This window comes from Somniosus microcephalus, chromosome 17 (genome assembly GCF_052327205.1).
Source record: "Somniosus microcephalus isolate GS21.2 chromosome 17, FLI_Smic_1.0, whole genome shotgun sequence".
Lineage (NCBI taxonomy): Eukaryota > Metazoa > Chordata > Chondrichthyes > Squaliformes > Somniosidae > Somniosus > Somniosus microcephalus.
In genome coordinates, this window is record NC_141003.1 from 74565232 (window position 1) to 74592564 (window position 27333).

Consider the following 27333-nt stretch of genomic DNA (forward strand, 5'->3'; position numbering starts at 1 on the left):
TGGAAGATCAGCCATGATCTTATTGAATGGTGGAGCAGGCTCGAGGGGCCGTATGGCCCACTCCTGCTCCCAATTTTTATGTTCTTATGAATATGTCCAACCAGAGTTGGCAACTCTCCCATTAACAGGTTGGCCACCGGTTATACACCCTTATCCGCTACCGCCAGTTCCCCCCCCCCACCCCCAACTCATTGTTTCAATTTACAGCTGCCGATTATGCTAGGCTGGTGCCTGATGTACATCGGTTCCCCTTACTATCAGGCGCGAAACCCTGAGGCCTACCATGTGCCTGCTGCCCTCAGTCCATCCTGGTGCAGCTGGCCAGCACGTAGCACACTGGTACCCTCTGTGCAAGGCTGCACAGTTCATTTAAATTAGGAGCGCCTCCGCATAATGCGACTGGAGCAGCCATGCGGCACTTCAGAGGAGGCCTGGGGTGGGGGGGGGAAGGGGAACGGAGGAAGATTGTGCCAGTGCACTGTCTTCTCCCTAATGCAGGAGCACCCTTCAATGCTGCCACTAATGTTTTAGGCCTTCAGTCATCTGATTGAGCATTGGGCTTAAGTCTCCAGCAGTGGATCTGAACAAAATCAAACGGCATCACTGTAGGGGCAGCCAGCAGCCTTTCACCGGCTGAGTGTTTGCACAGGGCCCAAGAAACATACCTCTTGAGCTTGTAAATGGTGTTGAGATACAGATCAGCCATGATCTGATTGAATGGCAGAAGAGGCACGAGGAGCTGACTGACCTTTTCCTGTTCTTATGTTCCTGTGTTCCTTGAAATAGAGCTTGCTATGGCCAGCAGCATAGCCGACTGAAAGCTGACCATTTGCTTCGCTGCGAAATGCCGGGTAAAGTTTCTGACCTAAGCTTGTCTCAGGCAAGGCTCTGCAAAGTCAATAGAGCCTTGAGTTTTTGGAGCTGGGTCATTTCAGTTGAGATGCTACGCCAGTGTGTAATACTGGCATTCCACAAACCAGAACCTTAGTGTAATGTCAAATTCAATTAGAATCATAGAAGCTTACAGCGCAGAAGGAGTCCATGTAGCCCATCGTGCCTGTGCCGGCTCTTTGTCAGGCTAATCCCACGGCCCCGTCCTCTCCCCATAGCCCTGCATTTGCCTCTGCTTCCACTATTCACCTACATTTCTCTTGGATTATGCAGTGGTCTCCGCCTCAACTATTTCCTGCGGCGAAGCATTCCATGCTCGACCAACTCTCTGGAAAGAAATTTCTCCTAACTTTTCTTCTCATTCTCTTAGTGGCAATTTTAAATTGATAGCACCTTGTCACTGACTCTCCAACCAAGCAAAAAGTATTTCCCTATTGACTCTATCAAAGCCCTTCATAATTTTAAAAACCTCTGTTCAATCCCTTAGCTTTCTCCAGTTCAATGGAAACAGTCTCAGTACCTCTCCTAGAATCACAGAATTATGCAGCACCGAAGGAAGCCATTCGGCCCTCACTGCCTGTGCCGGCTCTTTGAAAGAGCTATCCCAATTAGTCCCACTCCCACACTCTTTCCCCAGAGCCCGACAAATTTTTCTCCTTCAAGTATTTATCCAATCCCCTTTTGAAAGTTACTATTGAATCTACTTCCACCACCCTTTGAGGCAATGCATTCCGGATCATAACAACTCACTGTGTAAAAAATGTTTTGCTCTGGTCCCCTCTGGTTCTTTTGCTAATTACCTTAAATCTGTGTCCTCTGGTTACTGACCCTACTGCCAGTAGAAACAGTTTATCCTTATTTACGCTATCATGATTTTGAACACCTCTATCAAATCTCTCCTTAACCTTCTCTGCTCCAAGGGGAACAACCCCAGCTTCTCCACATAACTGAAGTCCCTCATCCCTGGTACCGTTCTAGTAAATCGCCTCTGCGCCCTCTCTAAGGCCTTGACATCCTTCCTCAAATGTAGTGTCTCAAGACTGTAGTTTCCCATCTCTGGACTTCAATAAAACTGAATATCGGGCAGTATAACTGGCAGTGCATTTAACTGACGGACAATGCTACAGTGCCCGGTTTGCGCGACCGCCCAAGTTGAGTTTCTACCCCCTAGAGTTCTTCTACAAATTTATTCCAACTTGACACTATACCAATGTTCTGGTTTGTAAAATGATGCTTTTACACAATGGTGTAGCGCCTTAACTGAAACTCTGGCCCAACCATTGTCTTGTACAAGTTTATCATTACCTCTTTGCTCTTGCAGCCTATGCTCCTATTTATAAAACCCAAAACACCATTGACCATTTTTATGTCAGAATGTTGGTCGATGCTGTTATTTACTCCTGGATAACAAACATGGGATTTCAGTGCTCCAATCCCTAGAGGTCACCCGAAGGTGCATCGCATGATTGCAGGGCATTCCATAATTGAAGAAGGCAAGAGTTAAAATTAGCACACTCGCCACAAAGTACACCGACCACTGGTAAACATGAACCCGCTTTGGTAGTGGCCATGGAGAAGACTGTGGTCTAGAACCTTCGGCTCCCCTGGCTTAAACAGGACAACATGATGGTGAGAAGGCAGCAAGATCGAGCAGAAACAGAAAACGTGGTGGATATTTACCATGTTTCCACATTTTCTTTAAAAGATGCTAAGAAAGAAAAAAAGCCTTGCATTTATATAGTGGCGTTCACGACCTCAGGACATCCCAAAGTGCTTTACAGCCAATTAAATACTTTTGTAGTCACCGTTGTTTTTTAGGGAAACACAGCAGGCAATTTGCGCACAGCAAGGTCCCACAAAGAGCAAAAAAATAAATGACCAGATAATCTGTTTTAGTGATGCTGGTTGAGGGATAAATATTGGCCAGGACATGCTCTTCTTCGAACAGTGCCATGAGATCTTGTACTTTCACCTGAGAGGACAGATGGGGCCTCGGCTTAACATCTCATCTGAAAGGCAGCACACTCAGCACTGCAAGTGTCAGCCGAGAATGTGGCTGGAGTGGGGCTTCGAACCCACAACCTTCTGACTCAGAGGCAAGAGTGCCACCGACTGAGCCAAGGCTGACACGCTAACCACCTTAGTGTCTTCACCTAGACATGGAGGGAACCTGCATTAACGGGAAAGACGGCCATTCAGAGTCGCACCAAAGATGCAGTACAGCTTCACAGTCCAGAGGGCATTTTATATTAGGATATGTCACTATGTGGATTTTAACATTAAAATGAAATCTTCTAAAATACCCCAGCATATTGATAATCACAATATTGTAGAATGCCATTAATCCTTTTTCTTGGGAATCTTTATCTTTTCTTATTACATACAGGAAACTTTGTGTTATCCGGAGGCTAACTGTCCGGAATGCTCGAGCCACCGGCAAAAATCAGGAGCCGTTTTCGTTAGGTTTTTTTTCTTCTCGTTGCTTTTTTCCTCAACAGTCAAGCTCTGCAAGGTCTGCTGAAGCTGTTGCTAAGCTACAGAGACGCTACAGAGACGCTTGGACTGTTTAGAAGCAGGGTTTGTTGACAGATACGGAGCTCAAAAGCTTCCGTATCTTTCAACATTAGCGCTGGAGTGTCCGGCAGTTTTGAGGGAACGGCAACAGCTCGGTCCCGTCGGTGCCGGATAGCACAAAGTTTCCTGTATAAAGAATTTATTATGTAGCCCTTCACCCAGTTAATGCTGACCTCCTAGAATGTTAATGATGCCTATTCATCTCAAGCAAAAGAAAGAAACTCAATATTATCATGTGTGCTACATATTTCAAAGCATCTGTATATTGCATTATCATATCATCCTTGTCCTAAATGTAACGGACTAATAAAGAATTGATTGCATGAAAACTGCTCAGTTGTAGGGTTATTTCCAACAAGAATACTACAACCTCCCTGGTCTAATCTTGGCATTTCGCAGAAACCACGGAGAATGTCCAGACCCGACTCCTCCCCTCCCTCCATACGTCATACTTGCCAGCGGGTCATTTCAGTGTAAAACGGGCGACAGCGGATCGACTGCCCGTTACCCCCCCTCCCCTCCCCCCGCCCGAATCAATGGAAAGGAAAATCGAGCGAGGTGTATAATGGACGGCCGATATCGACTGTTTTACATTGTGGCCAAAAATTAAAATGAGCATCCGGCAAAAAATCGATCCTAAGCGGTCACTTAACAGCAGCAGCTCCCACAATCCAATGCTCCAGCCTCATCGCACAAACAAGAGCTGCCTTGAGCCACGTCCTCTTGCAATGATAACTAAATAACCTGCCCACCACCCGCCCAATGTGTGCCCAACCCTCAAACAATCACCCTCGTATTTTATTCTGAGCCCCAGTGCAGAATATTTGGGCAACAGCCCTCATTCAGTCTACATTCAGCAAAGCCCTGGGCACCCCCTCATCACACAGCCACCTCACTCATCCACAGCAATTAACTCCGGTTCATCCTAAGAGGTCCAGGCCAAGACACTGCCAGAGGGAATCTAGACGCAGTGACGTTCACAACCCACTGTCAGTTGGAGGTTATATAGATTTACATAGAATGTACAGCACAGAAACAGGCCATTCGGCCCATCTGGTCCATGTCGGTGTTTATGCTCCACACGAGCCTCCTCCCACTCCTCTTCATCTCACCCTATCAACATAATCTTCTATTCCTTTCTCCCTCATGTGTTTATCTGACTTTCCCTTAAATGCAACTTTGCTATTCCCCCTGTAAGGTGTTTGGTTTCCTCATCCTTACAAGGGTTGTTTGACTCTGGGTTTTACAGGAACAAAATGGTAGACGACACAAAGGTTTAGGTTCAACCCAAAGCTGTTAGTTTATTAAAACCAACAAAACACAGACAAAACCCTGTTGAGGTTTGGCTGAAACAACCACCCATACGGCCGGTCGTTACCATTGTGAATTGTAGGCCTAGATCAGAGATGACCTGTCCCCATCCTCCTTTATCTGACTGCAGCTGCCTACACAGCGCAAACCCCTTGTAGAGTCACCTGATACTTACAATCACCCATCCGGCTGGTCGTGGCTGACGATGATTGCAGGCTGGGAGCTGGAGATGACCATCTTCCCTTCCTTCTTACTCCTTGCAGTTGCTGTAGTCAGAGCTAGCTTCCAAGAGAGAGAGAGCTTCCGAGAGAGAGCTTCCGAGCAAGAGCTTCCGAGCGAGAGAGAGACAGCTGTGGTGTGTGCCTTCTTATAGTTCTTTTAGTCACCTGGCCCCATGCTGGGCCTCCCCCAACCAGTTTCGGTTGTCAGTTTGCTGAACTGTCCGACATTCACACCTCATCAACCTGTAATCCAATCACCGGAGGTGTACAGAGTTGTGAGATCGAAGATAATTCCTTATCCCCTCTCCCGCTTTCTGTAACGCATATTCAATGTGATTTCTATTACTGTTGATGGGTGGTTGGCTGATTGTCTGCTCGGGGCTCGTGTACCTTCCATTCATGTCAGGGTGTCGATCATGACCCCCATTGTTTCAGTTAAACTCAGAGCATTGTCCAGATGTTAATTTTTCCCATCGAAACCAATCATGATTCAAGGCCTCACAATGTCAATGTCCTTTTCAGAGTTAATCATGAGTCAAAGCTTTCATTGTCCAGTATCAATGTGTTCTCCAAGAACTGCAGACTTTGATGACTGGCACCTTTTCTGTGCCTTGAAGTTTAACCGTTTCATGCCCTTACCACTGGGCCAAACTGTTCCATGAAACTTACACCCCAACTACTCCTTCCACACTCTAACCACTCTCTGAGTAAAGAAGTTTCTCCTGAATTCCCTGTTGGATATATTAGTGACTATCTTATATTGATGGCCCCTAGTTCTGGTCTCCCCCACAAGTAGAAACATCTTCTTTACGTCTACCCTATCTTAAAGACCTCTCCAACAGGTCACCTCTCAGCCTTCTCTTTTCTAGAGCCCCAGCCTGTTCAGTCTTTCCTGATAGGTATAACCTCTCAGTTCTGGTATTATCCTTGTTAATGCTTTGCGTCTTCCAACTCGGATTCAAATCTTCTGAATTTTTATCATCGAAATCTGAATCGGACTGACCTCTCTTGCTCCTAACCAATAACACTACAGACATCATCAGCTATTTTTATTTCAGCTCCATTATAAATGACAGCGCTCTGACTAACTTCTTACTAGACACACAGGGAGAATCTAGGATTCCAACACTATATATGTGTGTGAAAGTATTGATTTGATCACTTTTAAGAACAGTTTGAGATAAGCAAAGAAAAGGGAGAAACTAAGTATAGAATATATACAGAAAAATTGAATGCACTGAGGAAATGAAAGCATCCGACAGGTTTAATAAAACCACCTCCAGTGATGATTTTGAAATTGACTGTATAAGGAAATAAAAGAAAATAGTGGGGTATTAAATTTAAAATATACTGTTGCAGAATATTTCCCCAGAGTTTTCTAAAAAAGAACTGCAATACATTGGGACAATGTGCCACACTTGAAGTGTTCTCAATTGGTCGAACATCAATCATACTTATCTGTGCAGACTAGCCTTACATCTCGCCAATCTCATCTTCCTCTTTTCTAATGTTAACTAGAAGGCCTCATGTTTAATAAGCGTGGGGAACCCACTGACTGGAAGTCAATGAATTCACTAAATAAATATGGATGATGTTTGAGGGGATGTTGTTCAAACGGTTCAGCCGATGCTCAGTGGGCAGCACTCTCGCCTCCGAGTCAGAAGGTTGTGGATTCAAGTCCCACTCCAGAGACTTGAGCACATAAATCTAGGCTGACACTCCAGTGCAGTGCTGAGGGAGTGCTGCATTGTCGGTGTCGACTTTCGGATAAGACATTAAACCGAGGCCCCGTCTGCTCTCTCAGGTGGACGTAAAAGATCCCATGGTACTATTTCAAAGTAGAGCAGGGGCGTTCTCCCCGGAGTCCTGGCTAATATTTATCCCTCAATCAATGTAACTGACATGAATCAGTCATTCATGAAAGAAAGACTTATGAAATAATACTGAGCGTATTACGTCCGTGAATGATTGAGACACGGACAGCAGGAGTTGAACAAAATAAGTCTTTACTGATGGAAGTCAATAGTGAAACTGAAAACAACAGAGGCTCACTAGCGCCTTTTATACAGGGGTGGTCACTGCCGGTACTGCAGTCTGAGACCAGTTATTCTCTTAAAGGTACATACACAACAATTCCTCCCCTTTTAGATAAACAGTACATAACATTCATTTAACAACTAAATGATAACTAATTACAATCACAATTACGGTTGCTAGATACATTGGTTAAGTTTAAGCAATTATAAGTTCAGTCTTTGAGGAGGCTTCCTGATTCTGTCTGGATAACGCCTCTTTGGGGTATCAGGTTCTTCTGGCAATGTTGAGTCGGGATTAATGTCGTTGTTTGGTTCATCTGCTTCCAATATTACCAGTTCTGCAGTAGCTGCAATTGGAACGTCGATTTCATTACCAGGTGTATCAGATCGTGGTGTGGAGTTGACGTTTTCCAGTGACTCTAGAATCTGGTCAGCATGGCGTCTTACAATGCTCTCCCCAACATCCACGGTATACATGAGAGGTCCTTGTCGTGTACAAATCGTTCCTGGCTGCCATTTCTCAGTGCGGTAGTCCCGGGCCAAAACTGGTTGACCTATCTTAAAACTCCTGGTCGGCCTTTCATTCATATTCTGAAACTGCCTGTTCTCCACATCTCTTCGGACGTTTGGCTTAACCAAATCCAAGCGGCATCGTAGTCTTCGATTGAAGAACATCATGGCTGGAGTTTGGTTGGTAACCGCATGTGTCGCATTCCGGTAGGCAAACAAGAAGTTGTCCACCTTGTGTTGTAGGGGTATATCTTCATTACACATTGCCTTGATAGCCTTCTTGAATGTTTGGACAAACCTCTCGGCCAATCCATTAGTGGCTGGATGATATGGGGCAGATGTGTAATGCTTAACACCATTGTTCTTTAAGAACCTCCGGAACTCTTCAGACACAAACTGTGGTCCATTGTCAGAGCAAATCTGTTCAGGCAGCCCATTCCTGGCGAATATGGTTTGTAAAACTGTGATAGTTTTTTCCGTGGTGGTTGAGGACATTTTTATTACCTCTGGCCACTTTGAATGTGCATCCACCGCAATTAAAAACATCGAGTCCATGAAGGGACCAGCAAAATCAATGTGCACCCTTTGCCATGGAGATGAGGGCCACTCCCATGGATGCAGAGGAGCTTGTGGTGGGGTGTTTTGGACCTTCTGGCATCCTGCACAGCTCTTGGTCATCTCTTCGATTTCTCTATCGATTCCCGGCCACCACACAAAAGCTCTGGCTAAGTTCTTCATTTTTACCCCACCCAGATGACCCTCATGAAGCTCATTGAGCACTCTATCTGTCAACTTAGGTGGAATTACTACTCTGGATCCACACATCAAGGTTCCTCTGCACACTGACAGCTGTTCTCTTCTCGGCGAGAATGCTGGCAGCAGTGGTTCGCCATGTGCTGGCCATCCCTTCACCGTTAAATCATAGACCCGTGATAGTGTCGGGTCATTCCGTGTTTCCTTTTCTATGTTTGCATTCGTCACAGGGAGACATTCGACTGTGGTCGAGTGGAATAACTCCATTGGATCCACTGCAAGGTCTTCTTCTTCCACCGTCGGCAACGGTAGGCGTGACAATCCATCAGCATTTCCATGCTGTTTAGTTCCTTTGTATTCGATGTCATATTGGTGTGCCCCTAGGAAAAGGGACCATCTCTGCAGCCGTTGTGCTGTCATTATCGGTACGCCCTTCTGAGGGTTGAAAATGGAGACAAGAGGTTGATGATCGGTTAGTAGCGTAAATTTTTGACCGTGCAGGTAGTGATTGAACTTCTTCACCCCCCACACTAGGCTGAGGGCCTCTCTGTCAATCTGGGCGTAGTTACGCTCGGCAGAAGTTAACGAGCGTGACACAAAAGCTATCGGCCTCTCTAAACCATCAAGGAATTTATGTGACAGTACCGCCCCAACGCCATAGGGAGACGCATCACACGCCAGTCTGATCGGCAGTGCTGGGTTGTAGTGAGCCAATACTTCCCTTGAAGTGATTAAGTCCTTACTCTTCTAAAAGGCCCGCTTACAATCATCGCCCCATTTCCATGCTACCCCCGTTCGTAGCAGGGCGTTCAGTGGGTGCAGAATTGTCGACAAATTCGGCAAAAACTTATGGTAGTAATTCACCAATCCGAGGAATGACCTCAGTTGCGACACATTTTCAGGCGCTGGGGCCTTAACAACCGCTTCAATTTTGTCAGGGGACTTATGTAACCCCTCTTCATCAATCACGTGGCCACAATATGATATCTGTTTCTTAAAAAATTCGCACTTGGGGTGGTTGGCTCGCAGCCCATGTTCCCGTAGTCTAGTGAGCACCTGTTCTAGGTTGTTAAGGTGTTCACTGTCATCTTCACCTGTCACAAGGATGTCGTCCAAGTAACACTGAGTCCCCGGAATCCCTTGCAGGACTTGTTCCATCGCTCTTTGCATATCGCCGGAGCCGATGCTACTCCGAATACCAGTCGATGATACTGGTAAAGACCTTTGTGAGTGTTTATCATGAGATATTTCCTAGAGGACTCTTCAACCTCCATCTGCAAATATGCTTGTGCTAGGTCAATTTTTGTAAAACGCTTCCCTCCAGACAGTGAGGCGAAGATGTCTTCTATCCTTGGAAGAGGATATTGTACTGTGTGAAGGACTGGGTTCACCGTCACCTTGAAATCCCCACAGATGCGAATCTTCCTTGGCTCCCCGGACTTATTGCTTAACGTTTTCTTCATGACAGGAACGATGGGTGTCACCCACTCGCCCCAGCCGACCTTAGACAACACACCTGCCTTCTCCAGATTCTCCAGCTCTGCCTCGACGGCTGGGCGAATTGCATATGGTACCGGTCTTGCTTTGAAAAACTTGGGAACTGCATTCTCTTCTACTTTTATCGAGGCGGTTACGCCTTTAAGTGTGCCCAGTTCTTGTTGAAATACCTCTTTGGCGTTGGCTAAGATTGTTGACAATCGTCCAGGAGTGACGTCTTCATCTTTTTTTACCGTCCACCGTCATTGCATGAATGGAGTGCCAATCTAAGTTTATCTTCCTGATCCATTCCCATCCCAATAATGGTGGTCCACCATTTGGCAGTATGTAGAGATACAATTTCCGTATTTTCTTGCCGTTGTATTCGACAGGCACCCTTATTTTTCCTCTGGGGTATACTTTTTGCCCCGTATACGTCGTCAAGACGATGGATGTCTCTCTCAAGGGTATGTGTGAAAATAGCCGCTCGTAGTCTCGTCGATTCATGACGGTTAGCGCTGATCCTGTATCCAATTCCATTTTAACTTGGGACCCTGCTATCGTGAGGGTGACCCAAATGGTTCGGTGATCCTCTTTTGCGATTACATTGTGAAGTTTGAGACAGCTTAGTCTCCTGTTCCCGGATTCACTATCGCTCATCTGGTCTTCGGAACTACTGTCCGTCATCTTTTGTACTTTCTTGTACGGTTCCTTAGTAGCCTTTTTGTTGTCGCTGGTCTTCTTCCCAGACCTGCAAACTCGTGCAATGTGTCCCATCTTCCCGCATTGTCTGCATATTTTGTCTTTGGACCAGCAGTCCTTCTGGTCATGGTTAGTTCTGCCGCAGCGATAACATTTTGCAAATCCCCGTGTCATTTCGTGGGTGCCGTATTCCTGTGGTTTTTGTTGAATTTCTGCAGCTCCCCTGGCTGCTGCTTCATACGATACTGCCACGCTGAAAGCCTTATCTAGCGTCAGCTCTTTCTCTGAGAGTAACTTCTTCTGTGTTCCTTCACTCAGGAGTCCACAGACAAATTTGTCCCGTAGGGTATCTGCCAGTCCTGCTCCGAACTGGCAGTGCTTTGATAGCTTGCGTAGTTCCGTAAGGTACTCAGCATTGCTCTCATCTTTATGCTGAGTTCTCCTGTGGAATTTAAATCTTTCTGCTATCAATAGCGGTGCAGGGTTTAGGTGTTCCTGTAGGACAGCAACAATTTCGTTAAAACTCTTCGCCTTCGGTTTGGCTGGAGTAATCAGGTCCCGCAATAGGCCGTACGTTCTAGCGCCCATTAAGTTTAGCAATATCGATGCCTTTTTCTCCTCCGCTATTTCGTTTGCCTCGAAATATACCTCGACTCTTTCCACATACGTGGTCCAGTCCTCTATTGTATTATCAAAAGCAGTGATACAGCCAGTCTTCGACATCTTGCAAATCTAAAATGGCGCCTCCCGCGCTTTGCCTTCTTCCCCGATTTAACAAAATGGCGCCTCCCGCGCTTTGCCTTCTTCCCCGCTGATTAAGATGGCGCCTCCTGCGCTTTGCCTTCTTCCCCGCTGTTGTTAGCGCTGCTTTCCACGGTTTCTTGCGCGTTTAATATTTCTTTTTTTTATTATTTTCCCGTCGTGGAACAACCCTGTGGGACTCTTGCCTCCCTCTTCGCGGGTCTATACGCAGCCCGGCTTCGTAGCACCGGCCGCGCCCTGTGCGCTCCACCCTCTCTCTCTCTTCTTCCCGACAACGCTGCTCGGCCCCGTTGCAAACCACCCGCTCGAGTTCGCGACCGCCGCGGCCCAGGAAGGATCAGTGCACTACCTGCCACCAGCCCGATTAGCTGAAGCACCGTCGACAGGAACCAGGCCCCGCTTCCGACAGCTTCTCCAGCAATCTTCAACTCTGCAAACACAGGGGCAGATGCCCACGGTTGACGCCCGTTTCTACTGCCTCTTACTTTCTATTCTTTCTGGCCTCGACCTCTGCTCACTTCGCTGTAGGAATGGATCCCAGGAGGTGGTGCAGACTGTAGGTAGGTTCATATCTGCTCGTCGCCAGTATTACGTCCGTGAATGATTGAGACACGGACAGCAGGAGTTGAACAAAATAAGTCTTTACTGATGGAAGTCAACAGTGAAACTGAAAACAACAGAGGCTCACTAGCGCCTTTTATACAGGGGTGGTCACTGCCAGTACTGCAGTCTGAGACCAGTTATTCTCTTAAAGGTACATACACAACAGAGCGGCCTACGGGTTGATTAAAGCTTTGTTTAACGCTTAGACCAAGTGCCTAGTAGTTTTCTTACGTTAGTAACAAAAACAGATTATCTGATCATTGTCACATTGCTGTTTGTAGGAGCTTGCTGTGCGCAAATTGGCTGCTGCATTTCCTACATTACAATAGTCGTCGTTGTCTTCACACTGTTCCCTTTGGGGAACTGTATGAAGTGGTGGAAGGATTTCTGGCCACGTTAATGCTCCTTCCGTGACCGTAACCATCTACATACCAGCCATTAGGGTGGTTAGTCCTATGGCGGGAGGGTTTTATGGGCTCCCACAACCCATACGAGGGGTGGGGGGGCCACCCACACCCACAGACGCAAGTATCCCGCTGGATGTCAACAGAGAATTTAGAGCTGTAGCTCCGACTCCACTTGCCGGGACTGTCTGGAGCGGGGTTCAAAACCCTACACCTTCTGGCCCAGCGGCGGGGATGCTACCGCTACGCCAAAGGCCCACTCCATTACAATAGTGACTACACTTCAAAAAGTACTTCATTGGCTGTAAAACGCTTTGAGATGTCCAGTGGTTGTGAAAGGCACTATATAAATGCAAGTCTTTCTTTTGGTTAGACCCAAAAGTCATGATTGTGAGTTGCACAAAGTTCCTCCTGCTAAAGGCTGTGCATCTTGCGCGATATGTCATGGGATAGATTCAGACGAAGAAGCTGAGGCTCAGCCCTACTCATTACTCCATCGAGCTGTTCCTTAACTAAGTTCAACCGCCATTCCTGTCAACCCACTCCAGTTATTGATCAGTCTCTGTGTAAAGAAGGATTTTCCAGTTTAACCTTCACAACCCTGACTTCAATGGAAAAGAAAAGCGGGCGGGGTGTATACAGAAGAAGAAAGACTTGCCTTTATATAGCGCCTTTCACGATCTCATGCCATCCCAAAGCTCTTTACAGCCAATGAAGTACTTTTGAAGTGTAGTCACTGTTGTAATGTAGGCACCGTCAATCTGCGAAGCTGAATTTTACTCCCAGTGGCTTTACAAATCACACTTAAAAAAAAAGTCAAATTAAATATGGAAAGGGCAGGTTAGCCAAACGTATGAATGGGGGAAGGGGAAATATTATTATCCAAGGGCACGTCAACAGGAAGCGTCAGGCTCCGAATCCCTTGCAGAAATGCTACTGCAGTCTTTGAAAGATTAAAGTATCTTTTGGAAAAGCTAATCAGACAGATATAAGATTAATATTTCAACCATCAAGGAGTTACGTACGTCTGTAGCTTTGAGCACAGTCAGTGATTGATTGAACAGAATCCTTTCTGACTTGGTTAGATTGCAATGCAACAAACATCACCTCGTGGCCCAATTAAAAAGATTGGAGGATTTGTTAGATTGTAGACCTTGTTGGTTCGGGGAATTAACGACAGTTACACTAAATCTTCTTCAATCTAGGTCAATCCGTGTGGCTGTTTTTAATGTAGTGCATAAATAACTAGCTGAGAGCTCTAGTCAACCAGTTGGTAGTATTGCTGGTCATAATACAGGTGTAAGCCGGGCTTGTGGAGTCGGGGGTGGGAAGCACTCCCACTCCTTCTGGTTCCATAGGAGTGTTTTCCTTTAAACTTTCTTAAACCTTTCATCGGCGCTGCAGAGGCCCACTGAGGAATTCCGATGCCTGCTCCATTCATCGGTAACAAATTTTACACAGGGGTCTTCCAATCGTGGCCTCTTGCGCACCCCTGATTTTAATCGCTCCACCATTGGCAGCCGTGCCTTCAGCTGCCGAGCTCCGTTCCCTAGCCGCCGACTCCATCCCTCTCCCAAGCATCTGTCTGAGGCAGAACCAGGCTGTTCGCAACCTTGGTGTCATATTTGACCCTGAAATGAGCTTCCGACCACGTATCCGCAGCATAACAAAGACCGCCTACTTCCACCTCCGTAACATCGCCCGTCTCCACCCTTGCCTCAGCTCATCCACTGCTGAAACCCTCGTCCACGCCTTTGTTACCTCTAGACTTGACTATTCCAACGCACTCCTGGCTGGCCTCCCACACACTACCCTACGTAAACTTGAGGACATCCAAAACTCAGCTGCCTGTGTCCTAACTCGCACCAAGACCCCTTCACTTAGCACCCCTGTGCTCGCTGACCTCCACTGGCTCCCGGTTAAGCAACGCCTCGATTTCAAAATTCTCATCCTTGTTTTCAAATCCTTCCATGGCCTTGTCCCTCCCTATCTCTGTAATCTCCTCCAGCCCCACAAACACCTGAGCTATCTGCACTCCTCTAATTCTGCCCTCTTGAGCATCGCTGATTATAATCGCTCAACCATTGGTATCCGTGCCTTCAGGTGCCTAGACCCTAATCTCTGGAATTCCCTCCCTAAACCTCTTCGCCTCTCGACCTCTCTCTCCTCCTTTAAGACTCTCCTTAAAAACTACCTCTTTGACCAAGCTTTTGGTCACCTGCCCTAATATCTCCTCATGTGGCTCAATGTCAAATTTTGTTTGATTGTGTGCCTGTGGGATGTTTTACTACATTGAAGGCGCTATATTGTTGTTGCTGTTGTTAGAGCACTAAGTAACATATTTAAGGGGCCTAGTGCCTGTTTTAGGCAGTGCCTGCAACGCCGACAAAAGCAGGCCTACAAATTTAGCAGTTTGTCCGCCACCTGCACAGATTTGGCGCAGGCCGTCCCACTACTAAATTGGTAAGCTCCGCACCCATTTTATGCCTGAAAACCGGCCTCAAAGAATGCCAATTTCTAAGCCCTTGATGTTTTCTTTGTTGCTGCTGAAAATTCTTTAAAAAAAATTATCAGTTAATGCCTCAACATCGCAAGAAACACAACTGGAAGAAAATAACTTTTGTTTAAAGAAAACTTAATTTTGGTGCTCAGTTAATAGTTTAGAGATAGTCCACTCAAAAGAAAACGGACCGTCCAGACCAAGACTTGCTGGAAGATGTTATCACGGTCCAGGGATCTTCACTCTTTCTAACAAGTCCCTTCAGTGTGATGAAGTCATGGCAATACATTGAGATGATGGATTGAGATTAGTTTTTGGCCCTCATAACTTTCTGGAACCCATAAAATTTGACTGAGAAATGCATTCAAAAACCCGATTAACTTACCTGTTTAAATTTTGCCTACCAACAGTCCACATAATTGAGAATGAATCAATTTTCAGTCAGCCTTGGGTTTTACCCCCGGGGGCGTTTGAACCAGTGATCCAAGAGAACAAAAACAGATTTGACCATTTATTGTATGACTCATCTGGGTTAGTCCGATGTAAGTCTGGGTTAGCGTGAGACTAGGAGGCTGAAGGGATGTAACCTGTCACCCCTGATCCTCTCTAACTTTTACCGCTGCATAATAGAGAGCATCCTGACGAACTGTATCACAGTGTGGTATGGCAGCTGTAGCTCCTATGACCGGAAGGCCCTGCAGCGGGTAGTCAAAACTGCCCAACGCATTACCGGCACGCGGCTACCGGCCATAGAGAACATCTACCAGAAACGCTGTTTACGGTGGTCACTGACCATCATCAAAGACCCTACCCACCCCAGCCACAGTTTGTTCGCCCCCCTGCCATCTGGGAGATGCTACAGATGCATTCGCACCCGAACGACCAGATTTAGGAACAGCTTCTTTCCCAGGGCTGTCATCCTATTGAACTCTGCAAATAAACTCTAAAGCCTGCACATCTGCCAATGCACTTTATTATGTTTATGTTACAAGCCAAATGTATGTTAAATGTCTTAATCAAAATGTACACTCTCTGGAGCTGCAAGCTTACATTTCGTTGTACTGCACTTGCTAACAATGACAATAAAGTTGATTATTATTATTATTATTATTATTATAATGCCTCAGTTATAATGTTGTCAATTGGGCTTGAACAAATAAACTGCCTGTGTTTATGCATCCACATCTGTCTCTATCTATTAATTCAAACTAAAACTAAATTTGTTCTGCTCCATAGCTACACTACCCAGAGGGTCACTGCACCATAGTTCAGTAAATTTACAAATTATTTTGAAGTCGTTGCAAACTTTAGATGTTTTTCTCAAGCCACTTGTTCCCAATCGAGCCTATTATCCGGTAAAGAAAGAAAAAACTTGCATTTGTATCGCGCCTTTCACGACCTCAGGACATCCCAAAGTGCTTTATGGTCAATGATGTACTTTTTGAAGTGTAGTCACTGTTGTAATGTAGGAAACGTGACAGCCAATTTGCGCACAGCAAGGTCCCACAAACAGCAATGACCAGATAATCTGTTTTTGTGATGTTGATTGAGGGATAAATATTGGTCAGGACACCAGGGATAACTCCCCTGCTCTTCTTCGAAATAGTGTCATGGGATCTTTTACGCCCACCTGAGAGATCAGACGGGGCCTCGGCTTAACATCACATCTGAAAGACAACACCTCCGACAGTGCAGCACTCCCTCAGTACTGCACTGGAGTGTCAGCCTAGCTTTTTGTGCTCAAGTCTCTGGAGTGGGTCTTGAATCCACAACCTTCTGACTCAGAAGCGCCAGGTCTGACACTTATCATGGAACAAGGAATCTTGATCTGTAGAGAACTAGTCATAATGGAATCCAGCAATCCATGTGGGTGTGATATTGTCATTGTACTGTTAGCAGGCAAAGGTCAGAAGGCAATGGAATGTCATCAAAAGCAGCTATTGACTAAGAGTTCCTCCCTGTACTTCTTTTAATCCACAAGCGAAGTCATAGTTGGGTACTTGTCTTTACTTGTGTAGGTATTCCCAGCCATATGATTGAAATCATACTACCATTTGATAAAGGGGCAGGAAAGTATAGGAGATCTACTTCTTGTTCAAAATACTCCCTTGGTCTTTGTGAAAAAAGATAGATGCATGTAACATAAAAACATTTCTTGAAAAGACTGGAAGGAGTAGCAAGCTGTCAGGAAGGAAGGAAAGAAGGAAAGAAGGAAGGAAGGAAGGAAGGATCAATGAAATACTTTTTTGATGTGTAGTCACTGTTGTAATGTAGTAAACTATGGGAAGACATAAACAGGCCCTTAGAATGGGCAGGTATGTGGCAGGTGAATATGAATTAATAAATTAAGGAAGCAAGAATAAAGAATAGAAAAATACCGTAAATAGTACATTTATCAAAGCAGTGAAGGAGCACAGGATTCAGATATATACATCATTAAAAGACAAATAAAAAAGGCATTAAGAAGGCAAATGGAATTTGAGTATTTGCATCAAGAGGGATTGAATACAAAAGCAAAGAAGTCATGACGATTCTGTACAAACAATTGTTAGGCCTTAGCTGCAATTTTGTGTGTAATTTTGGCTCTTCGTTATAAGAAGGATATAAAAGCTCCGCTGAAAGCGCAGTGCAGATTTAATAGGCTGAGTTACCAGTGATGAGTTACTAGGATGACAACAGGGCTGAGTCTCTAGGATGATACCAGGGATGAGCTCTACATTATGTGGAAAGGAACTAGCACTATGTTTTCCCAAACTGCCAAATAATGAGGAAGATTTGATAGAGATGTTAAAATGATAAAATTAATAGACAAGGTAGACATAGATAAGTGCCACAGCTTGGAATTTTTAATAATATTTTTCTTTACAATACGGAGCTATGTTACAATACAGAAAATGAAATAAATTAGCAGAGGTTTAATAAAACAGCCATAGTCTGCAAGGCGTATTAAAGCCAGATGAGCTAGGTTGTGGAATATGGTAGCTCACAGTCTATTTCAGGCTGATACAATATGGGTCAATTGTATCATCCCAGGCCCATCAAGCCAGGATGGTCGCTATTCTTTTTGTGAATAGTAGGAGATTGTTTCTTTAAATCCACACCCAAGAAGGAAGATAGGCAGCCAATTTTATTGACAGGCCTACTGGCACATCACTGATTGGTGAAACAGTAAGAGGGACAGGCTAGGTAGACAGAGCAAAGGGGGCAAAGACACACTTGGACAATCAGTGAACAAACTGGATCTGGGAGGAAACCTGGACAAGCAAGGGGAAACTCGTTCATCTGAACCCAGAGGCTGGCCAGGAAAAAATAATTGGGATAGGGATAAGTGAAAAGCTAATAGGGAGAGTGTGACATATTCTTGTTAATTTATCTTGTTCTCAAGTAGACTTCTGTAATTGGTTAAATCAAGGTGAGATTTTAGTTACATCTGTTACTTTATATTTGCTTGCTATTTGTCAAATAAAGCAGCTTAATGATTTGTACCTAACTTTGACATAAGAACATAAGTATTAGGAGCAGGAGTAGGCCATACCTCCCTTTGAGCCTGCTCCGCCATTCAATAAGACCATGGCTGATCTTCGACCTCAACTCCATTTTCTTGCCCAATCCCCATATCCCTTGATTCCCCTAGAGTCCAAAAATCTATCGATCTCAGCCTTGAATATACTCCATGACTCAGCATCCACAGCCCTTTGGGGTAGAGAATTCCAAAGATTCACAGCCCTCTGAGTGAATAAATTCCTCCTCATCTCAGTCTTAAATGGCCGACCCCTTATCCTGAGACTATGCCCCTAGTCCTAAACTCTCCAGACAGGGGAAACAACCTCTCAGCTTCTACCCTGTCAATCCCCCTCAATATCTTATATGTTTCAATGAGATCGCCTCTCATTCTTCTAAACTCCAGAGAGTTTGGGCCCAATCTACTCAATCTCTCCTCATAGGACAACCCTCTCATCCCAGGGATCAATCTAGTGAACCTTCGTTCCACCACCTCTAAGGCAAGTATGTCCTTCCTCAGATAAGGAGACCAAAACTATACACAGTACTCCAGGTGTGGTCTCACCAAGGCCCCGTACAATTGTAGTAAGACTTCCTTACTCTTATACTCCAACCCCCTTGCAATAAAGGCCAACATGCCATTTGCCTTCCTAATTGCTTGATGTACCTGCATGCTAACTTTCTGTGTTTCCTGTACGAGAACACTTAAATCTCTCTGAATACCAACATTTAATAGTTTCTCACCATTTAAAAAATACTCTGTTTTTCTGTTCTTCCTACCAAATTGAATAACCTCACATTTCCCCACATTATACTCCATCTGCCACCTTATTGCCTACTCACTTAACCTGTCTATATCCCTTTGCAAGCTCTTTGTGTCCTCCTCACAGCTTACTTTCCCACCTAGCTTTGAATTGTCAGCAAACTTGGATACATTGCACTTGGTCCCTTCATCTGAGTCATTAATATAGATTGTAAATAGCTGAGACCCCAGCACTGATCCTTGTGGCACCCACTAGTTACAGCCTGCCAACTGGAAAATGGCCCATTTATCCCTACTCTCTGTTTTCTGTCCATTAACCAATCCTCTATCCATGCTAGTATATTACCCCGAACCCCATGAGCCCTTATCTTGTGTAGCAACCTTTTATGTGGCATCTTATCAAATGCCTTTTGGAAATCCAAATATATTACATCCACTGGTTCCCCTTTATCTACCCTGCTAGTTACATTCACAAAAAACTCTAATAAATTTGTTAAACACGATTTCCCGTTCTTAAAACCATGTTGACTTGACCTAATCATTTTATGATTTTCTAAGTGCCCTGTTACCACTTCCTTAACAATGGATTCCAGCATTTTCCCAATGACTGATGTCAGGCTAACTGGCCTATAGTTCCCTGTTTTCTCTCTCCCACCTATCCTGAATAGCGTGGTTACATTTGTTACCTTCCAATCCACTGGAACCGTTATAGAATCTGGGGAATTTTGTAAGATCACAACCAATGCATCCACTATCTCTGCAGTCACCTCTTTTAGAATCCCAGGATGTAGGCAATCAGGTCCTGGGGATTTGTCGGCTTTTAATCCCATTAGTTTCTCAAGTACTTTTCCTCTACTGATAATAATTACTTTAAGTTCCTCACTCTTACTAGCCCCTTAGTTCCCCACTATCTTTGGTATGCTTTTTGTGTCTTCTACTGTGAAGACAGATACAAAATATTTGTTTAAATTTGCTGCCATTTCCTTATTCCCCATTATAATTTCACCTGTCACAGCCTCTAAGGAACCAATACTTACTTTTGCTACTCTCTTCCTTTTTACATAATTGTAGAAGCTCTTACAATCTGTTTCTATATTTCTTGCGAGTTTACTCTCATTCTATTTTCTCCCTTTTTATCAATTTTTTGGTCAACCTTTGCTGGTTTCTAAAGTTCTCCCAATCCTCAGGCTTAATACTATTCTTTGCAACGTTATAAGCCTCTTCTTTTAATCTAATACTATCCTTAACTTCTTTAGTTAGCCATGGATGGATCATTTTTCCTGTGGAGTTTTTATTTTTCAATGGAATGTATATTTGTTGAGAATTTTGGAATATTTATTTAAATGTTTGCCACTACTTATCTACCATCATACCTTTTAATCTAATTTCCCAATCTACCATAGCTAGCTTGCCCCTCATACCTGTGTAATTGGCTTTATTTAAGTTTAAGACTCTCGTTTCAGATTTAAGTATTTCACTCTCAAACTCAATGTGAAATTCTATCATATTATGATCACTCTTCCCCAGAGAATCCTTTACTATGAGATTACTAATTAACCCTGTCTCATTATACAATACAAGGTCTAAAATAGCCTGTTCCCTGGTTGGTTCCATGACGTATTGTTCTAGGAAACTGTTTTGACATTGATTGACAAACTAAATAGGGGTAATTTCAGCATAACCTGCTTGTCAGGAGACTGATGGGATCAGATCAGATGCCCACTTCCGACTTTACTTTCCGTTGACTTCAATAAAAAGTAAAATCAAGCACAGGTGTAAAACGAGCAGTCAGTCCATTCCCATCAGTTTACCGTTGGTCGGGTTGGGTTAAAATTGCCCCCAATGTTTCAGTCTGCCTTCAGAAAGATCACAGAAGAACATGAGAGCTCATGCACGATAAACATGATATCCAGTTCAGATCACAAAGGGGAGGGGGGGTGCTACTGTTACATCCCGGGTTACACTGTTGTATAATTAGATATTGGGCAGTACGGGTACACTCCTGAACATATGATGCTTAGACCACTTAAGGAAGTCAATATCTAATACAGACTCAGAACTTGTAATAATGAGTCTGCTTTGGAGCAGACACTTGATGGGACAGGTGGCAATCCTTTACACGTCAGCAGAAAATAATGGTCTTATGGAGAGGAAAAACTCTGCTAAACCTAACTGGTGGCTCAAATGTCATTTACTGCTTAACTGTAATCAGACATTTTCTCAACAGAATTGTTTTGCAATGAACTCCAAAGACCAATTGTTACAAAGGTTTCAGCCATGGCTCAGTGGGTAGCATTCTCTCGCCTCTAGAATCAGAAGGCTGTGGGTTCAAGCCCCACTCCAGAGACTCAAGTACAAAATCCAGGCTGACACTTCAGTGTAGCATTGAGGGAGTGCTGCACTGTTGGAAGTGACGCCTTTCAGATGAGATGTTAAACCGAGGACCCCGCCTGCCCTCTCGGATGGGTGTAAAAGCTCCCATGGCACTAATTTTGAAGAAGAGCATGGGAATTCTGGCCAATATGTATTCCTCAACCACCATCACGAAAAACAAATTATCTGGCCATTATCACATTGTTTGTGGAGCCTTGCGGTGCGCAAATTGGCTGCCATGTTTCCTACATTACAACAGTGACTACACTTCAAAAAGTACTTTATTGGCTGTAAACTGCTTCGGGACATCCTGAAGTCATGAAAGGTGCTATAGAAATGCAAGTTTTTTCTTCATAATTCAAAACAAAATATTACCTGTCTATAAAGAAATTCCAAAGTGAGAGGCTGAGGGCACAATTTGGAATGCAAATCTCAATGCAACCTGGAATCATTCAAACCTGACACAAAGGCACACAACAGATAGGCCTCGGGCAGTCAAATGCACAGCCATCAATGCAGAAATGTTTACAGTAATACAGTGATTAGGTCTCGCAAAACCACCCAGCCTTCAGATTTAATTAACTAGTCTGCTATAAAATTAGCCAATTAAATTATCTCAGATATATTGTTTGCAAGCAGTAAGGTGCCTATCAACCCTGTTATAATGGGGGTTCTGCTCCACATGATGTAGTGTCTACAGCTGGTTCCCTAGGCAGTTTTGAATAGAAAGCAATGCTAGATTTAGCTGTGTTCTACTTGTTACCGAAGCCAAGTATTATTCAGCTCCCCTTGTGTGCAGAGACAGTAGTGTGTGTGTCAAGACTACTTAATTACCGACTTGCAGATATCACATCAATCCATGCCGGAAGAAACAGATAGGAACCATTACACTCCATGTACTGATACTAAATTTGGTAACTCCTCGTTTGTCTGGTGCACCATATCTATGGAGAGGAGTGATTGGCCTCTGCACTGTTGTGCAACCCATGCTGTGCACTCTAATGCTTCGCTAAGGCCTCTCTAACTGCAACAGATTGGTTTACTGCGACAAGCTAGGTGAATCTATTACTACCCTTATTAAAATAACAAACAGAGGAACGTCATCAATACTTTTCAAGTGTTTGTCCATTATTATGCCCAACAGTTCTACCCTATAGTTCTAAAGTGCTTACACATTTAACTTAGCTCTGCAGGAATTTTACTTTCTTTGCCTCTGCCCTGATATGCATTGCCGTTGAATCTTCCAGTGTCTACACTGGCCAACTCAGCCAGCACAAGCCTCAAGTAAACCAGTACCCCCATGGCTTATCAAAAATATTCCTCACAGCTCATCCGTCTTACCCCCATTACACTTTAGTTTGTAAAGGAGCCTCTTGCGCAGTACTTTGTCAAAGTCAAAATCTAGGTACACTACTCCATACCGCTTCCCCCTTCAATTCAGGATGTCACCTCTTCAAAAATGTCTGTGATGTTGAGCAGGTAAGACCTACCACTTCTGAAGCTGTCTTGGCCATCAATGAAAAGGTTATTGTCATAAAGGTACTCGTTCATTTTACTTCTGATTATTGATTCCGTTACTTTTCTAATTGGGAGACTAATGTCCTGCTCCCATCGGAAGCTCTGTACCTTTGACCTTACTCTATCTCGGCCCCAGCTGTTTGCTCAAGCTGAATCAGATGGTTCACAGCCTTGGCTTTCCTGTTTGGCCCTCAGCTGAGCTTCGTGCCCCACGTCCTATTCATCATGGAGGCTGTTTATTTTCCACTTCTGCCCCGGCCTCACTCCCATTGACACCGAAACTCTCATCCACACTTTCGTTGCCTGCAGGCTCAATTTATCTAATACCCTCCTCATGGGTCTCCTACGCTCCACCCTACACAAGTTCCAACTCATCTAAAACTCTGCTTCCTTCATCCTTTCCCAAGCTATGCCCTATTCATCAATCACTCCAGTCCTAATCATCCTCCATTGACTCACCCCCAACAGCAAGTTCAACAACCTAGTCCTCATTTACAAATCCCTCCATGACCCACCCTATTGCCTCTAGCCTTACAATCCAGCCTGAGACCTTCAGATGCTGGCTCTGACCTTCTATGCTTCCATCCTCCATCCACTCTACCATAGGTCGGCAGGGCCTTCAATCATCTCTGCCCTATTTACAGGTACTCCCTCCCTAAATCCCTACAAATTGCTACTTCTGCCTATTTTTGACCATCCTTTTGGTCCTCACACGTCCAATCCTGCCCGGCACGATTTCTCCTCTATGAAGGAGGGACATTTCTTTAGGTCACAGGTGCTTTTTAAATGTAAACAAAGAAAGAAAGACTTGCATTTATACAGCACCTTTCATGACCACCAGACATCCCAAAGCGCTTTACAGCCAATGAAGTACTTTTGAAGTGTAGTCACTGTTGTAATGTAGGAAACGCGGCAGCCAATTTACGCACAGCAAGCTCCCACAAACAGCAATGTGATAATGGCCAGATGATCTGTTTGTTTTGTTATGTTGATTGAGGGATAAATATTGGCCAGGACACCGGGGATAACTCCCCTGCTCTTCTTCGAAATAGTGGCCGTGGGATCTTTTACGTACATTGCTGTTATCGGTGTTTATTATCTCCTGTTCACCACAATATTTCCCAAGTCAATTGGGTTAGATTTTGAGGCCTCCTCACTGGAGGAAACAGAGAGGTATCGCCCTGAAAATGGCAGGGAATGACTTACCACCCCATACCAGCTGTGGCCATGGCCGCTGCAATCTTCCCCCTGGCCTACCGCCGGGCAAAATGCAAACGGCGATCCTATGGCGCAGATGGGAGGCCATTTGTCATTTTAGTACAGTACTGGATTGAGCGCACAGGTAAGTTTGTGGGGCCAGGAGAAGCAGGAGTGCTGCTCCAGGCTCCGCAAAACCACCCTGAGCCACAGTCGCTCCGCTTCAACCCCCCCTCCCTTCCCAAGATCGTATCCCTGCTGCTATGTGCTTCAGGGCAGCATGACCGAAATGGACTCTGCCATATTTTATTTGACGTCCGTGTGGCATTTTCTCTCTGTCCTTTGAACATGGCCTTTGTGCCAAGCACTAACTGCCGGCAGGAAGGAACAGTTGGGCCGACTTTTTGCCAAGCCTCTGCCAATGCCGCCTTGTAACCAACCATGGGCCGGTGGGCAGGAGTGCTCACCATCCAATTCCTTCTTTTGTCTGTCCCTAGTGGGTGATTCCCACTCTCTAGTTGGCAGCCCTCCCTGGAGACAGATTGGGGATTGATATGGGGCGGAGAAGGGGAACAGCAAATCTACTAACTACTGGAGATGGGTGCTCCAACGAGCCATTGTACAGCCTCTTCCTCCAGAGGAAAGCCTTATCTGGAGAGCCTTCTGTGTACGGGCAGCAGGGTTTCGGATGAGCTGAAGTTTACGGAAGGTGGAAGGTGGAAGGTCGGACAGGAGAGCTTTGGAATAGTCAAGTCTGGAGGAAACAAGGATATGGGTGAGGGTTTCGGCAGCAGACGAGCTGAAGCAGAGCTATTTCATACTCATATCTAGTTCATTTCAACAATGAGCTGGAAGAATCGAACAAGCCTGCTAAAGGTTTAGGGGGTAAAATTGGCTCGCTCCTCCTTTGGGGCGATAACTTCACCAAAAAAGTTAGCGTCCCCGCGCCCGAAATTCAACATTCCAGCAGCACCCCAAGCAGGAGGCGGGGCTACTTGAAGCGCTCCCCCTCACTCTTGGGGTGCTCCCATTGAATATCGCGGCACTACGTGCGGCAGCGCCACGCGCGTCGGCACATAGCGCCGCGGTACTGCAGGCCTCCCTCCCCTGATTAAAGGGGAGGGGCCTAGCGCAGCGCACACCGGGGCCCTGCTGGACCACCGGGGAGCGGGGTGCTGGCAAAAGAGCCTGGCACTCAAGAGGAGCGCCGGGCTGACCGATCACAGCCGGCACCCCCCAGGAGGAGGAGAGGGGGAGCAGGTGCATGCAGGCGGCCCAAACAAAATGGACGCCCGGCACCTGCCCTTTAATTATTGCCGCCCTTGCCGCAAACCCCCCCCCCCCCACTCTGTCGGGCATATTGTCTGCCGGTAGGTCAGGGGGCGCAAGCTAAGCTTGCGGCCGGGGCATGGCGCACAGCAATGACGTCATCACCAGAGGCGCAGCAACACGGGGCGCGACCAGCTACTGCCGCCGCTAACCTGCCGCTGAATCTCGCGGGAGGCATTTGCTGCGCTGCGCAGCGCCCGGGCTCTAGTTGCTTGGCGCCCCGTTAGCACCCCCTCGGGTAACGAACTCAAGAGAACTGACCAATAGAGCGAAAACAAAACGATGCAGTACAAGACGCTACTCATGTTCTACACATCCCTTCAACACCAAAATAGAGCTTTATCTTTACCTTTGTCTCCTTTTGTTGATGCAACGTTGACCTATCAAACAGCTGACCCCCCCCGTTCTTGAAGTGATAAGGAAAGAGGCATCATGAGCGTGAGTGACCCTGCCACAGGAAATAATAGACTTCTTTTTTTTAAGTCACTGTGCAGTTTTGCCACAGAGTATTCACATGACAATGCGGCACAGTGAGGGTGTCAGCAAGATGAAGCATAAGCTGGGGGGTGGGGGGGTAAAGCTCCAAGGTGGGGAGGGGATGGTGGCCAAGGAATTTTGGCATCAGTCCCCCAGGTTCGGCTTCTGCTGAAGGGTCCCACCCGAAAGGTTCGCCAAGTTACTCGCTCCCTCTCTTTCAGATGCTGACTGACCTGCTCTCACTTCCAGCAGTTTGCTCTCCAAAACGACCCGTATTTTAAAAAAACATTTTTTTACTCATGTTTTGATTAATTTATCCCACTTTGGCCGCATCTGCCTGATTGCCCGACCATTCTTAATAACTACAAACCTGTCTGTGCAAATGTATTTTCCCGCAGCGGATCCCAGGAGAAAACAAAAAAACGATTACAGAAATGTATGCGATGACAAAATAATGGTTACGCTGAGGGAGGAAAAACAGAATAAATTAGGTGCAGCGTGAGGAAGATGCAAATGAAAGTGCTATATTAAGCTAAGTGAAGTAAAGCAAATTCCCCAGGCAATTCGCCTGCAATGATGGTTATTGAGAAGAATAAAGTCATTGTGGTCAAACTTACAATGCAAAGCGACGGCTGATTATTATTCCTTTACCCACCAGATGACAAGTAAATTAGAAAACCCATCTTTAAGAGGAGGAATTTAATTATTTTAGCATTTTTTCCCCTCTCTGAAACGATTGTGAACGTTCTGCCACCTGAACAAACTTAAAGCAAAATTAAGCAAACAGCAGTTAGCTTGCTCCAATCACAGGGTAGAACGGATTAAGTGAAGCAAATAGATTAGGCAATGCGAGGAATAGGGATCATAATCTGAGAGGAAAATTAGGTTTAAGAGATTACTATTCTGGCATTAAGATTTAAGATAGTTGGCAAAAGAACCACAGGCGAGAAAAGAAAGACTTGCATTTCTATAGCGCCTTTCACGACCACCGGATGTCTCAAAGCGCTTCACAGCCAATGAAGCATTTTTTGAAGTGGAGTCACTGTTGTAATGTAGGGAAACGCGGCAGCCAATTTGCGCACAGCAAGGTCCCACAAACAGCAAGGTGCTAATGACCAGATAATGGCCCAGATATTCCGATCACAGGCCTGCGATCTGGAAAGATCTGCGCCCTTACCTGAGGGCTCCCGGGAGGCGCAGAGTTCCGATGCTGGGCCTCTCCAAACTGCCGGTGCGCAGGGCCCACGTATCCCAGAGGCGCAGGTAGTTCGCAGCGTCCCTGGGATCATGTGGGCCATGGGGAGCCGATCAGAGAAGGGAATCTCCCTTCATACATTTGACAGGAAGACCTGTCAAATATATGAATGGAGATCACCCCCAAAACATAGTAAAACTTCAAATAATTTTTTTTTTTAAATCACATTTTTAAAAT